The sequence below is a fragment of the Lissotriton vulgaris genome, chromosome 3_1 (genome assembly GCF_964263255.1).
Source record: "Lissotriton vulgaris chromosome 3_1, aLisVul1.2, whole genome shotgun sequence".
In the NCBI taxonomy this organism is placed as follows: Eukaryota; Metazoa; Chordata; class Amphibia; order Caudata; family Salamandridae; genus Lissotriton; species Lissotriton vulgaris.
Window position 1 is genome coordinate 1,275,867,277 of NC_141689.1, and position 16,706 is coordinate 1,275,883,982.

A 16,706-nucleotide genomic window follows, 5' to 3' on the forward strand; every position below is an offset into this window, starting at 1 on the left:
GCAAAGAATGAAGATTTTTTTTTAAAACAAGGCACAATTAGAAGTTAGTTAGGGAATGTAGAAAACATTTCTTTAAAGACCCAGTGCCTGGAGGCACCTAACTATGGAGACTAGCCATATAAGATCAAATCATTTAAGGAAACCTTAAATGCAAGGAATTGGGTGTGAAGGAAAACTATCGAGCATAGTCAGATTTCAAAAGGCAACAATATTATCTAGACTGGGAGTTGATCACTTCTGAGAAGAGGCTTGAAAACTCCCAAGTCAGATAAACGGCCGGCCGGAGAACCCACGCATGTGATGGTCACAGCAGAAGAGTTCTGGTTTCTGATTGTGGTGTTGGATCCTTTATACCTGAAAAATGCAGAACTGACACTGTTCCGATGCACTTTCTGATGCAGGTGGCTTTACCGCATGTCTTAGGGACACAGGAATGGCCAGGTGGCTCAACGGTTGGTTGGCCATGCTCGACCGCAGAAAATAAACAAAGAACATCTTGTCATGAATATATGTGATAGCTTAACTTACGACAGGTGCTATTATTGGAAGACGTTGTAACTTTTAATTTGTGCAAGCTACCTTTCAAACACAATATTTCAGCAAGAGTCCAAGATGTACCACCTTGTACCAGCTGGGTCTGTGTACGTGTGTGTGGACGTTGGTCTTGAAGCTGTGGAAAATTACTGTACTCTGTGATAGCCCAAATTACCTCGTTGTTTTCAGTGCAACAGAAATGCATGTTTTGAAATCATCAGGTCTAGTGGAGCTTAGTATGAACGACTGATATCAAAAGATGGTGGCCTTTGGCCTTTGGCTTAGGCCTATGTATATTGGGTTCATGGAATCTGTGAGCTTCTATTTACTGATAGTATATGGTGAAAATTGGTCATTTTAGCATATTTTCAGATCTTGTCAAGTGGTTCCCACATCAGACCTTTATCCTATCAAGGTCGATAAAAATTTCCTTTCTGGTGATTAAATGGTAGAACGTGACCCTCCATCATCTAACTGCTCTTGTTCATTTATGGTACAAAAGGGGGTGGTAATGGACGGAGCATCTGAACCAATCAAACACTCACACCCAGTCAAAAGATCTGGGTTTAATCCATCACCTTTCTTTAGCCCACTCTGCCACCCCAGTTCAGACATGGCTGTATGCAAATCAGTCTGACCCTGTGCCTCATGGGAACAGTCCATCCCGAACTGCCAAGCCATGCCTTCCCTGGACCGGAAACAAGCTTCCGAGGACCAGATTCTGGCATTCCAGCCATCTTCAGCCCGGCTTGCTTGAATCCAGTGGCAAAGTGAGCAAGGGACTCACGTCTGATCATACCCTGCCACACTTATGGCGGCCAAAAGCAGTACAAAAGGGGGTGGTAATGAACGGAGCATCTGAACCAATCAAGCCCTCACACCCAGTCAAAAGATCCGGGTTTAATCCATCACCGTTATTTAGCCCACTCTGCCACCCCAGTTCAGACATGGCTATATGCAAATCAGTCTGACCCTGTGCCTCATGGGAACAGTCCAGCCCGAACTGCCAAGCCATGCCATCCCTGGACCGGAAACAAGCCTCCGAGGACCGGTTTCTGGCATTCCAGCCGTCTTCAGCCCGGCTTGCTTGAATCCAGTGGCAAAGTGAGCAAGGGACTCACTCACACCAAGTCAAAAGATCTGGGTTTAATCCATCACCGTTCTTTAGCCCACTTTGCCACCCCAGTTCAGACATGGCTATATGCAAATCAGTCTGACCCTGTGCCTCTTGCTTGAATCCAGTGCCACTGGATTCGAGCAAGCCGGGCATTTATGAACACACTTTTAACTGAGTATCTTAGTGATCTTTCAGCTAGTGGGGGAATCCAGGGCATGTCGTTAACATAACACATACAGCTGTCTTGGGGTTGCTCTCTTTGCTTGGCTCTTTCTCCATCTGGTCTAAGGAGCATTTTGACATATTCTGCACCTGGTTCACTAAGCAGGCGTTCATATTGGGCTGCTGTAGGACTCTTGCTCTGGGTGTCCCTACCTGGGGGAAGTGGAGGAGCTGTTGGTATTCCATAGTGAGTGCCAGGTGCTGCTAGCTTTCTCATTTCTAATTGTACTCCAGTCGCATCCCCAGGAACTCGATCCATGCCTTCATACTTCGCTACCTTGCAGATCCCAGTGCTAGCATAATTCATCCCTACAGCTTTGGTACTTAACCTCTTAATACAGTGACTCCCTATCTGAAAGGCGTAACACAGAAGCAACATAATCCCAACTATGGGTATTACAAATTTCAGGATTGCTGTGAGCCATGAAGGCATCCAGTCAAAATCAAACCAGTCCGTTGGAATAATGTCCGCCGGGGCACCTCCTTCCTCTGTCAATTCTTTTACCAAGTTTGTCAGTTCCTCAATGGTTCTTGCTGTAGATCCGTTATCCTCATTGTTTCCTGGTATGAACGTGCAGCAGGATTTTCCGATTCTATGGCACAAACCACCATCTTTGGCAGTTAGCATGTCGAGGAAGTAGTGATGCTCCAGAACCATCAGTCTTAAGGGGTGCAGTTCTTCCCTAATTGCATTCAGTCCGTCCCTGGTGCTGTTGATGGTCTTCATGACCTCGTAGCGGGTCACTTCCAGCCAGCGGGTATTCGCATTAGTTTGAAACATTGGAACTGCCCCTCCGAAGAAAAGCTGGGCCTCGTTGAAGAGGCGGAATTCTTCTGGAACGTTACCAAGGGCCTCTGTTGCGAAATACTCAGCTGTTCACCGGTGGCGGTGGAGGAATGTAACATCACCTGTCATTGGGTGTGAGAGTATGTGGGAGGCATTCATTGCCGGCACAACCAGGTGTACTTCCTGTAGAGTCGCCAAAGAGCACAGTCCGAACCACTGAGAAGGCAGCTGGAGATATAGACGTTCTCCGCAAGCCCAGTAATAGTCCATTAATGTGGAGGTGCCAAACTGCATATTGAAAATGAAGATATTTTGTTACAGTCTGTGTTACGCCCAACAGAGACAGAGCCATTACCTATGAAACAAAGAGAAGGGTTTTTTAGTTTAAATGCTTTTTTATGTTCCGACATTCCTTCCCCACCCCAGGTGTATCTCTTGCCTTCCTTATTCCAAATTTGTTCACAGTTCTCCTCAACATCCCAGTCAATGTCTCCCTCCCATTCTGTTTCTCCAGCCCAAGGGGGGCGTAAGGAAGCTGCTCTGCATAATAGGGTATGAACAGGGACCCATTTGTCATTTACATAAATTTGTGCTCGCATGTTCAGCACAGTCCTATTGTAGCACGGACAAGTGCGTTCATCGTGAGGTAGGGACAGTTCGCATGCTGCTGAGGGTACCGACACCGAGGTTAATCCTTGTTCCATAATGAGTGGCCCACGATAAAGTACGTCTGGGTGCTTACTTCGAAGCATGTTCTCTATCTCTCCTGTTAGGGCTGCTGTCTCTGTGAGAACCTTGTGGGTATAGTCCCACACTGTGGTATTCACAATGTCAGTATCTAACTCCACCGTGCTGACCTGGATCTGTCCCTGTATGCGGCAAAGATACAAGTGCAGAAGGCACATGGCAATGTGTGGGGGGACTTCTTTAGGAAAAATTAGTCTGTCAGCCCCTACTGCATGGGGGATGTATGAACATACATAGCAAGAATCATTAGTTATTGATTTCCCTACTGCTGTCATATCTCTGTACCACGAGTTGTCTACTAGGGAAGAGTGGACTAAATGATCACTGACTCACTGTTGTAACTCTAGTATGGGCTCTTGAACTTCTTGTATCTCTACAAGGTGTTGAAATGTCTTATACCCTGCTCTCTGCCCGGTAGGACTGCGGGGACAAGAGGCTTTGTCCTGTAAGGGGCAATAGCGAATCAGCGTGTTCTATGGTGGCGGGAAAGGCGTTGGCGGGACACTTTTTGTGGTTCTGTGATGTTGGCAGACCTATCCCATGAACTATTCCTGTCCTCTGGGGTGGAGGGTGAGAGTTCAAGATGCACAATGGTGCGTGTATTGCTAGCAGTGCTACTGTCCGGGAGTTCGGGACCTAGTGTGCTGTGTGTTGCTGTTTGCTGATTGAGTGTGACCGCTGGTACAGTGGACGGAACAGTGGATCCTAAGGCATTTTTGCTACCTACATCATGATAACTTTTTACAGCAAGAAAAAAGATATACCAATTAAATGTTTCTAGTGCCACTCCAACAATGATACATAACATTAGGATAGTAAGAATTAAACATGGGCTGAAAATTTGTTCCGCTCGCGGAATTTGCAGATTTTCTGCGATTTCGCCATCCGCGAATATCGCGAAATCGCGGTAAAATCCGCGAATCAGCGGGGACGAATTTTCAGCCAAGCACTTGAAGGGTTAAAGCAGCAGGTGCAAAAGTTGAAGCTAATTTTTTGTAACCTTTTACAAAAGGGTTACAAAGAAATTAACTTCAACTTGGGCACCTGCTGCTGTAAGCCTGTAAGTGCTTCCTGGCGCCTGGTTGCCTACTTGCAACTTTTCTCTGACCCTTGAAGCAGGGTCAGAGAATAGTTACAAGTAGGCAATGAGGCGCCTGTCACGAAAATTAAACCTCAACAGGAAGCACTGACAGATATAAAAACAAGCATTTGCAATGCAATAGGTCTTGCATTTGGAAAGTTTGAGATATTGGTTTTGAAAATAGCTAAATTAATAGCTTTGTCATTTACAATGCCAATATTTATAACTTTCGCAAATGTGACACCTATAGCAACATGTTTTGTATTTATGTGACTTAGATGTATTGATATTACAAATTACAATGGCTTTTAATTTTTTTAAATAATTAATACTTAAATAAAAGTGATTTTAATTTATAATGGCAATAGCTTAAACTTTTGTAAATGACTTTTGTGAAGATTATGTTCAGTGTATTTTATTGTGACGAAAATCCAAGAACAGAAGTGAAATATTAACATCTTTTTGTGACATTTGTAATAAAGCTTGAAACATTGAGAGAACATATTTGAACAAGTTGTTGTTGAATGGTTGTGCAGATTGATGCTGGGGTGGCGCTGAGTGGTGCTGTGGTAGTGCTGAGTGGTGCTGTGGTGATGCTGAGTGGTGCTGTGGTGATGCTGAGTGATACTGGGATGGTGCTGAGTGATGCTGGGGTGGTGCTGAGTGGTGCTGTGGTGGTGCTGAGTGATGCTGTGGTGGTGCTGAGTGATGCCGTGGTGGCGCTAAGTGGTACTGTGGTGGTGCTGAGTGATAATGTGGTGGTGCTGATTGATGCTGTGGTGGTGCTGAGTGATGCTGTAGTGGCGCTGAGTGGTGCTGTGGTGGTGCTGATTGGTGCTGTGGTGGTGCTGAGTGCTGCTGTGGTGGTGCTGAGTGATGCTGTGGTGGCGTTGAGTGGTGCTGTAGTGCTGCTAAGTGATGCTGTGGTGGCGCTGAGTGGTGCTGTGGTAGTGCTGAGTGGTGCTGTGGTGGTGCTGAGTGATGCTGTGGTGGTGCTGAGTGGTGCTGTGGTGGTGCTGAGTAATGCTGTGGTGGTGCTGAGTTATGCTGTGGTGGTGCTGAGTGGTGCTATGGTGGTGCTGAGTGATATTGTGGTGCTGCTGAGTGAAAATGTGGTGGTGCTGAGTGATGCTGGGGTAGCGCTGAGTGATGATGTGGTGATGCAAAGGGCAGAAAGGCACAAAAAGCAGTCTAACAAAGGGCAGAAGGGCCGAAAAACAAGGGAAAACGATTCTAACAGAGAGCAGAAGGGCACAAAAAAACAGTCTAACAGAGGACAGAAGGGCAGAAAAACAAGGGAAAAAGGAGTCTAACAGAGGGCAGAAGGGCACAGAAAACCAGTCTAACAGGGGGCAGAAAGGCACAAAAACGAGTCTAACAGAGGGCAGAAGGGCACAAAAAACGAGTCTAACAGAGGGCAGAAGGGCACAAAAACAAGGGAATAACAGAGGGCAGAAGGGCACAAAAAACGAGACTAAAAGAGGGCAGAAGGGCAGAAAAAACAAGGGAAAAATGAGTCTAACAGAGGGCAGAAGGGCACAAAAACGAGTCTAACAGGGGGCAGAAGGGCAGAAAAACAAGGGAAAACCGAGTCTAACAGAGGGCAGAAGGGCAGAAAACAAGGGAAAAACGGTTCTAACAGAGGGCAGAAGGGCACAAAAAACTAGTCTAACAGGGGGCAGAATGAATCCCGCCCTGCGTGTTTGTCCACGAAGATGCCACCTTTTTGTGCAATACCTCTACTCAACTGGAGTACTTTCTACTGTCTAATCAGTAAGTGCTCCCTCGTTGGCCAAATGTATTGGGGCAGATTTACAATAACTGGCGCATCCCCAGGGATGCACCAGTTATTGTGCGCAGCAGCTCCGCCACCCATGGTGCGCCGCATTTACAATGCAAACAAAACAGGTGATGGACCGAATGTGGATCAATGTCACACATTCAACCCAGTCCAAAGATCTGGGCCCAAATCCATCGTTTTTTTGCACTCCACACCACCCTGGGTTAGACAAAGGCGATATGCAAATCAGCTCTGACCCTGTGCCCCATGGGAACAGTCCAGTCCGAACTTCAAAAGCCATGTCCTTCCCAGAACGGAATCAAGCATCCGAGGACCGGACCGGTTTCGAGGTAACACCTCTCATCAGCCTGGCTAGCTTGACTCCAGTGGTGTGGAGTGCCTGGGACCCACGTCTGAGCATCCCCAGCGCACTTATCGCGAATTTGCAAACAAAACAGGTGATGGACCGAATGTGTCTCCAGTGACCATGTGTGCCTGTGCCTGTGTTACAGGCACACATGGTCACTGGAGACACATCTTCTGGCCCTTTACGCAGCTGCAGTGTAGTAAAAGCACTATACATTTACCCAATGAGCGAGCACTTACTGGATTAGCCAGTAAAAAGTCCTCCAGGGCAATTCGCAAATAAATACACGATTTCGCTGGAAAATTCACAAAGTCGCTGATTATTTTTGCGATTTCGCTGGGAAATCCGCGAATTCGCGGAACGCGAATTTGCAAATTTCGCCCATGCTTAGTAAGAATACATATCTTGGCATCACAGCTGCTGTATTCGTGGAGCAGCACGTGGGTGTCTTCTTCTTCTTCTTCTTCTTCTTCTTCTTCAACAGTGGGGGACCATAAGCATGTTGCTTTCCTCTTGCAGTCCATTGTCTGTTGCTGCGGAGGTGCAGGGTCAAGCCAAACGTCCTTTCCATGCTTTCCTTTCGGCTATCCGGATGGCAGTTGGAGATGAGTCAATGACCGCGAAGGGTCCCTCAAATTTTGGGTCTCTCCAAAGCCTGATGTGCTTCCGGATGAAGATCAGAGTCCCAGGACGAATAGGTGGAAGTTCTGGATCGATGGAGCTCTTCTCCTTCCTCTTGGATACCTGAGCAGAAAGGAACTGCGCAGCACGGGTTAGTGTGCACACAAAATCGTAGAGCTCTGCTTTAACAATTTCAGAGGATGATTCACTGTCAGTTTTGGGTCTGGAGGAGGGGACAGCTACATTTATGGATCGTCTGTTGACAAGCTGGTGGGGCGTGAGGTGGTGATCCGAACTTGGGGAGTTTCTTAGTGAGAAGAGGGCAAGTGGGTGGCAATAGAGCCATTTTTTACCAATAGTGGCGCTTATTTTGCTTATTTTGTTCTTGAGCAAGCTGTTGAGCCGCTCACAAATGCCGTTACTTTGGGGATGGTAAGCGGATATCAGTTTGTGTCTGATGCCTAGCATTGTGGTCAGGGAGGAGAAGATGGCGTTTGAAAAATTGCTTCTGTTGTCTGTCCTGATGGCATCAGGAATTCCAAAGCGGGAAATGACATCACAGAGCAGGATTGTGGCTGCTGCTTCGGCATCGCAGTGGACGCATGGTCCAGCTTCGATCCAGCGCGAGAAGGGGCATACCACCACAATGAGATATTGGTAATTTTGGCACCGATCAATCATATCGACATAGTCGAGGTTGAGTTCTTTGAAGGGGAAGGGGGTTTTAGGATGGTGGAAGCGACTGTTTTGAGAGCTGGGTTTGGTGAGTATTCTTGGCAGATGAGGCATTTATTAACATAGAGTCGTATAAGTTTGTGGGAATTGGGAATAAACCAGTCTGTTTGTAATGTTGTAGATCGTTATCTCTGGAAACATGTGGGGGGAGGTGGAGTTGGTCCAGTGCCACCTGCAGTAAGGCTTGTAAATGAAATCAGCAGGGTCCTGCTGTACTCCCCTCTTCTTCCATAGCTATTTCTCTTGATGTGGTGCACTTTCTTGTATTTCTCTGAGATGCAGTTGGGCAATGTGATCATATTGTTGCGTGTCGTCGATAAGGTAGGAAGTATTTGTGTCGAGAGTTTCACCATTCATATCTGTGTGCTGCAGTGGGGCTACACTGTCTTCGTGCGTGTTTGACTGTTCTGCTGGAGTTATTTTGTCTTCTGTATGTTGTGCTGGAACTACAACTTGGGCCAGTAAGATAGGTGTGTTTTGAGGATCTGGCGCAGTCACAGGTAGGGGGCTTCTGGCTGCAGCTTTAGCTGCCCAATCTGCAACAGTGTTACCTCTGGAGATAATGTCTTGTCCATTAGTGTGTGCTGCACATTTGACAACAGCTACCTCAGTTGGAAGTGTAAGGGCCTCAATTAATTCTTCCAACAATTGTTTGTGACATACAGGTGTTCCATCAGATTTGAGAAATCCGCGCCTCTTCCAGCGCAGGATGATTGAATATGTGGTTGTTGTGACATATGCAGAGTCTGAGTACACTGTGATGCGGTCATTAGTCCCGTGGTTCAGAGCGACAATTAGTGTCACTAATTCAGCAGCTTGGGCTGAGTAGTGTGGAGGCAATGCAATTTGTTGTACAATGTCTAGGGAGTCAGAGGAGTCATGCTGTTGGGCCTTAACTACTGCGGCTCCTGTGTACCTGATCCCTGTCTCCTGGTCAATGGTGGAGGACCCATCAACAAAATATACAGTGCTGTCTGGCAGGGGGTCCTCTTTTGCTGCTCCTGACTCGTCTGGAGAGTATGTGGCACAGTCATGATTGTCATCGTCTGAGGCAGCAATGGGATGGGCAAAGAATGTGGCAGGATTAACTTTGTGACATTTGACAACTTTCAAAGAGGGCAATGACAAAATGATTTCGTAACCTGACACTCTTTGTGTTGTTAGTGTTGTCTTGGCTTTCTGAATTATAGCAAAGATGGCCTGTTCTGTGTACAATGTCAAAGGGGATCCCATGACAATGGGGGGGCTTTTCTTTGCAGCGAAAGCTGCGGCGGCAAGAGCTTGCTCGCAGGGGTAATGACCTTTCATGACAGAGTCTAGCATGCCGCTGAAGTAAGCGATGGGCTTGTGGCCCATTGGGTATTTTTGGGTAAGGACAGCAGTCATGACCTAACCATTGCAGTGAGTGAACAGGTAGAATTCTTTGGTGTAATAAGGTGAGCCTAACACAGGTGCGTTTGTTATTTCATCTTTGAGCTGTTTGAAGGATGCTGTCATTTCAGGTGTCCAATCTATTTTGTTGCGACTGTCTTTGGCTGCTTTAACTGCTTTAAGCAAGGGGGCTGTTATCGTGGAGAAGTCAAAGACCCACTGACGGACATAATTGACTAGTCCAATGAATTTCTGCATGTCTTTTACAGTTTGGGGCTCTGGGGTGTTTTTTATGGCCTCAACACTATCTGGCGTGACTCGTCTCCCTGATGCTGATAGTAATTGGCCTAGATAGTCTACCTCTGTTTGGCAGTAGTGAAGTTTGTTTTTGTCTACTTTGTAACCTCTGTGAGCCAAAGTAGTAAGCAGATAGATAGTGTCTCTTCTGCACTGTTGTTCTGTGGTGCTGGAGAGCAAAATGTCGTCGACTTATTGCAGCAAAGTGCTGTCACATTGGAAATTTGATAAGTCTTCTTTGACAACTCTGCTGAAGATGCTAGGGGACTCACAGTACACCTGGGCTAAACGAGTGTACGTCATTTGCACCCCAAGGAATGAGAAAGCCAATAGGTATTGACTGTCGGGGTGAAGGGGGACGCTGAAAAATGCATTTTTCAGGTTGATGACGGAAAAGTACTGTGCTTCCGGGGGAACATTTATGAGGATGACAGAAGGGTCTGGGACAATGGCAAACCCTGGTATCACTATGTTGTTATTAGCGTGCAGGTCATTTACTAGACGCCATTGATTGGTCTTGTCCTTCCGCACCGGGAAAAGACAGGTATTACAGCAAGAAATAAAGGGGTATATAACCCCCTGATCCAGCAAGGCCTGTATGGTAGGGCCAATGCCCTTCTCTGCTTCCTTGGATAGTGGATAATGTTTAATTCTGGGTAAAATTGCGCCTGGTTTCAGTGTTATCTTAAATGGGGTGGCTGAACGAATAAGGCCTACATCATTGGGGCCAGCAGTCCACAGATGTGGCGGGATTTGAGCCAAGTCTGCTTCACGCACAGAATCATATTTTAGTGGGGCAGTGGGTGTTCTCTTTTCCACTGTCACTGAGAGGGGTACCTCATACTCATAGATGATCTCTGTTTTGGGACATTCATCAGGATCGCCAAAGAGCTGTTCATCTGAAATGCTTCTCACCAGTTGTCCGGGCTCGATAAAAATTACACAGGCCCAGGTGCACATATTGTCGTCACCTGCTAGGAATGCCCCATAAGCAGGTGTTATTTCAAGAGCATGTATGCCGAAGATCATGTTCTTGTCCGGTATCTGGGAGTCCTGAGACTGTGGACGGAAGAGGAACTCTTTTGGGAGCTGGACAGTGCAGTTGTGCAGTTCTGGTGTGTTAGCTACAATGATATGTACCGCAGTGGAGAACGCTTGCTCATCCACAGGGCGAGCTCTTATTTGATCTTTCAAGGAGGAGTCAACAGTGGGTGCCATCATCCTTGTCAAGGGTGTGCCTGGTATAGAGCAAATAATTGTTTCATTCTCATGGAAGTGAATGGTCATGTTCAATTTTGCCATGAGATCTCGCCCTAAAAGATTCACTGGAGAATGTGGCGAGTAAAGTAGTTGTTGTTCCAGCACCCGGTCTCCTATTTGTATGGGTACTGGCTTGGTGAAAGGGACCCTTGCTATTTCCCCAGAGAATCCCTGTGTGTCCGCTACTTGAACAGAAATAATTCAGAAAAGGGGGTGGTGATGAACAGAGTGTCTGAATTAAGCAGACCACTCTTACCCAGTCCAAAGATCAGGGCTTGATCCATCACCGTTTTTTAGCTCACTGCACCATTCCAGCTCAGAACTCGGCTATATGCAAATTAGTCTGACCCTGGCCCAGTGCATCATGGGAACAGGGCAGACCAAACTACCAAGCCAATTCTTATACTGGGAAGGAAACAAGCTACCGGGGACCGGTTTCTGGCATTTCAGCCGTCTTCGGCCCGGCTTGCTTGAATCCTGATGGTGCAATGAGCTAGGGACTCACATCTGAGTATACCCTTCCACGCTTATGGTGGACAAAAATGATTCAGAAAAGGGGGTGGTGATGAACAGAGTGTCTGAATTAAGCAGACCACTCTTACCCAGTCCAAAGATCAGGGTTTGATCCATCACCGTTTTTTAGCTCACTGCACCATCCCAGCTCAGAACTCGGCTATATGCAAATTAGTCTGACCCTGGCCCAGTGCATCATGGGAACAGGGCAGACCAAACTACCAAGCCAATTCTTATACTGGGAAGGAAACAAGCTACCGGGGACCGGTTTCTGGCATTTCAGCCGTCTTCGGCCCGGCTTGCTTGAATCCTGATGGTGCAATGAGCTAGGGACTCACATCTGAGTATACCCTTCCACGCTTATGGTGGACAAAAATGATTCAGAAAAGGGGGTGGTGATGAACAGAGTGTCTGAATTAAGCAGACCACTCTTACCCAGTCCAAAGATCAGGGCTTGATCCATCACCGTTTTTTAGCTCACTGCACCATCCCAGCTCAGAACTCGGCTATATGCAAATTAGTCTGACCCTGGCCCCGTGCATCATGGGAACAGGGCAGACCAAACTACCAAGCCAATTCTTATACTGGGAAGGAAACAAGCTACCGGGGACCGGTTTCTGGTATTTCAGCCGTCTTCGGCCCGGCTTGCTTGAATCCTGATGGTGCAATGAGCTAGGGACTCACATCTGAGTATACCCTTCCACGCTTATGGTGGACAAAAATGATTCAGAAAAGGGGGTGGTGATGAATAGAGTGTCTGAATTAAGCAGACCACTCTTACCCAGTCCAAAGATCAGGGCTTGATCCATCACCGTTTTTTAGCTCACTGCACCATCCCAGCTCAGAACTCGGCTATATGCAAATTAGTCTGACCCTGGCCCAGTGCATCATGGGAAGACCAAACTACCAAGCCAATTCTTATACTGGGAAGGAAACAAGCTACCGGGGACCGGTTTCTGGCATTTCAGCCGTCTTCGGCCCGGCTTGCTTGAATCCTGATGGTGCAATGAGCTAGGGACTCACATTTGAGTATACCCTTCCACGCTTATGGTGGACAAAAATGATTCAGAAAAGGGGGTGGTGATGAACAGAGTGTCTGAATTAAGCAGACCACTCTTTCCCAGTCCAAAGATCAGGGCTTGATCCATCACCGTTTTTTAGCTCATGGCACCATCCCAGCTCAGAACAGAAATAGGCAGAGGTCTCCCTGTAATGCAGGAGTACGTTGCGCCTGTGTCAATGAGGAAGCTATATGTTCTATTATTTATCGTGACCAGGACGATGGGGTCATCTTCACCGCTCATGATGCACGATAAAACTGGGCACACAAGAGTCATCTGTGGGCTGTCCTAGCAAGTGTATCCTCCTGCTTGGTATTGCTGGATGGTGCCTTGTGCAAATGAATTATTTGGGGTAAACACCACACCACCTTGGGGTGCAGCATTTTGGACTTGGGGCATCACTTGGTAGGTGGGTGTCTGCTGCTGCTGTTGCATGGGAGCTTGCATTTGTTGGGGCAACTGTGGAGTATGGGTAATCATAGGTGCTTGGAGCTGTGCATGTTTTGCTGAGGGACAGATTGGGCATAGGCGTACAGTATCTGGGGTTGCTGTGGGTACAATGGTTGTTGTTGTTGTTGGTCTTGTGGTAGCGCTTGTTGGGAGGGACCCATAGATTGCTGGTCTTGGTCTCGAAGTCTAGTACGACATTCTCTCTGCATATGGGCCACCTTGTGACAATAAAAATAAGTGTGTTGCCCTGGCTGCAGTTGGACCCTTTGCTGTCCCATTCCATTACCTCTTCCCTGCATGCCTGTGTTTCTGTTATTATTGTTTCTGTCATTGTTGTAATACTGTTGTTGATCATTATCGTAGGCAGGTTGCACTGCTATGTACTGTACTGGGGGCTGCTGTTGCACATACTGAACGGTGGGCTGTTGTTGGGTCTGTACATACTGCACTGCCTGCTGGGGTTGGGTGGTATTGTATGGCTGACTGTGTTTGCTGCTGGGGCTGGGCCTGTGCATACTGCGCGGTCAGCTGTGCTTGCATCTGCTGGGGGGCAGGCTGGGTGTTAGTTGTTAGTGCGTTTAGGGCATTTTGAGGGAATGTAGTAACTGCTGTCATCTGACTGACTGGTGCTGCCAACATGACTGTGTCTGGGGTGTTTTTTTTCTTATTAAGTTTCTGTTGTACCAATGTTGCAGCTGCATTCTCGATAGCTAGCTGTCTACTCTTCTCCTGTTCTATTTTTTTTTGCAGAAATGTATAATGTGGTCTTGGATCTCAGGCCATGGTTTTGCCTCCATGGCTACTACCCCATCTAACTTTTCCTGTTCTTCTTCTGGTAGTCCTCCTTTGACCATGTGGTAAAAAAGCCTGCTATTCCCTCCAGTTGCGTTCCATGACTCTCCTAACTCCTGATGCCACTTTTCTTTCATCCTGGAGATAAAGTTAATCGGATCCTCATTCGCTTGCATTGTCAGCAACATGAGGGACGGATGTCTGGAACATCTGGGTATTTTATTCGCAATTTGGCCCAGACTGCTGACCTTATTTTATCAAATTGCTCTCCATCGTACTGTGTGTCGTTCATAGTTATTAGCTCTATGCTGACACTTTAAAAAAAAATTCTGCCTCCCCTCCCATGAGGGAGATGAGCAAACTTTTCATATCGCCTATCCCTATGTTGGTGCCTGTAGTATTTTTTTCTAGGGCCACTATCCATTTGCTAGCAACCTCCGCGAGGGGTGGGAGGCTCTTCTTAATGTGTTCCTTCTCCACGTAAAACCAGCAGTTATAGACTGGGGGGTCAGTGGCTTTTTTGTACAAGAGTGGCATCTGATGTGCAACTCCTGCATCTAGAACTTTTGGCCTTGTGAGGTCGTGTTCTCTGGCATATTTATGCCAAATCTTTAGACTGCCACTCAGGTAAGCGTAATCCCAATCCTCATCTGCTGCCCCCTGTAGGATGCATTCTACTGCTGTTGCCATATGCTGTGGCTCAAAAGACCCTTCTCTGGGCCATGGGAGCATCTGCGGGGCCAAGGACTCTGTCCAACCTGCCAAATCATCTGTGAAAGTGTTAACAGCATAATCAGAACCTTCGCCTAGTATCACTATCTCGTTGGGTGTTAGACCATTTTTTCGCAGTGCACATGGTCTGCTGAGGAACATGCCGTTACCCATCCTGGCTCGGGTGTTGCGCATGGAAGCAGTGCCAGAGACATCATATATCATGCCGTCTAGGCGCCCGTGTGTTCCTAATATCCTAAGGCTTTCTAACTCTGTTGTCCTAGTCCTCCTTCTTCCGCCTGTATCCCCTGTGCTTCGTAATTCCTGCTGTTGTTCATAGAATGAGTTTGTCGTATTTGTGGCCCGTGACTGGCTAAATGAGTCTACCATAGCTGTGGTGGATGGTGGGCCAAACGGATCCAACACAGGTGTAGTGTTTCGTGGCGGTGGCTCTGGTTGTGTGAAACAGACCTGAGTTGTTGTGGTAGTGGTACGCGTTTGCTCCGGTGCTGTTGTTTGAAGCCAAGGGGAACGGTCCCTGTGGCAAAGTCCTACATTCCTGCCTATGTCCTGAAAGGGATCTGCGCACAGTATGTGTGGAGACGGGGTACAAGCTGTCTGCTGAGCATTATGGCTCTGTCCTTCATTCCTTTCTGTATTCCTAAAAGGAAATGCCTGTACTGTGGGTAGATGCAGAGTACTTATTGATGCTTGTGTATTTGATGGTCCGAGGCTGGCAATTTTGAGTGTGTCAGTTATTTTTTCATTTATTTGTTTCAATTTTAGTGCCATGCAGCGGAGTGAGGGAACTATAGTATTGGTATCTGGGTTGGGTGATATTGGTCTGCCGAATATGTCCGTGCTGGTGTTTTCAGTTGGACTGCACTCCAGAGTTTTGCTAAGGTCTTTGGTCATTCTACATTTGTCATAATGGACTGGGGGTGGTGCCTGGTGGGCCTGCTGTTCCCTTTCTCTGTGCTGTTGTTGGATAGTGGAGAATGTAATTAGTGGGTCGTCAGTGTTTGTGCTGCAAAATGGCAACTGCGTTTGGGGGCTATCTCTCGCTCCTGGGGTGGTGGGGCCTTTGCGCCCGGAGGCCATTGAGATCGGGATAACTGGGTTGTGAATGGTGGGACGATGTGAATGAGGGGTGAGATGACATGCGTGAATTGTTTGATGATATGAGGGACTCACTGTCCGACCCTTCGTTTTCTTCCTTGGCAGGTGGGACAGTCATGGAAGTGGGAATGAGTTTTAGCGTAAATTGTGAATCTATTTGTCCTGGCAAACCGGGTACTGTGGCGTGCAGTGTTGGACTACCACTAGTGACAGATGGTGCAGGCAGGGTGAGGACAGTGGGTGGCGATGTGATAGGCATTGTCGGGCCACTGCTGGTGCCGGGTGGTGCTGGTGAAGATGAACTGCATTCCGCAGTGGGTGAAGTGGGGTCTGACAGGGCAGATAAATCAGCTGGGAGTTTATTGTATCCAGCAGCTGTCATATCATTAGTGGTACAGTGTCAGTCTGGTTCTTCAGTAGGGGTTGTCGATAGTGAGGGGTACATGCCACTGGCCTGATATGGTGGAGGGGCCGAAGGAGCGGGGGCCATGGTAGCAGTGTGCTCCCAAGTATTGTATTTAAAGATATGCCAGAGATCTAAGAGGACTTTCTTTTGTGTAGCTTGGTACCTGAGAACTTGGTGTCTAGGAATGTGGTGGCGTGCTCTAGGACAGTTTTATCAAAGCTTCCTTCTGAGGGCCATGGATACCTCATGTTTTTGTGAACTTGTGAAGTTCCCTACAATGTTTGAGTATGCGATGTTCCTGGCCACCGAAAGTCTTCAGAACGTGTTGAAGGGGTGTCGCCATAATGAGATATCTGAGTGCGTAAGTACAAGGTAACTCTGTTAATGTGAGGGGGTGTTGCTTCTGGAATAGTTTGTTTATGCTTTCCCTGCTCAGTGACTGCAGTTACAATCAGGTATGAGTTCTCCTCCTACACCCTCAAGGACCCGGTCATATATACCCTTTTGTAAGTCATAGTTTTGTGCAGGAGTGCAGCCAGGGAACTGGAGCAGGCCGCCAAAGCAGTCGTCAACTATTTTAGACTGAAGTGGGTGTCTAGGCCAGAAGCTCGATACAATTGTTGGTCCTTCCCAGCTTTCAAGGTGTAAGATAAAATATATGTGAAAGCCAACGGTTGTTTTATAGACAGTAGAGCTCAATATCCTATTCATAGGGACACTAGTGTGGGTGTGGTT

At 47.3% G+C, this 16,706-nt stretch overlaps 1 pseudogene; it reads right to left on the minus strand.

The window, feature by feature from the left end:
- Positions 1-1,742: 1,742 nt before the first annotated feature.
- Positions 1,743-3,565, minus strand: LOC147727786 (uncharacterized; annotated as a pseudogene).
- Positions 3,566-16,706: the final 13,141 nt, after the last annotated feature.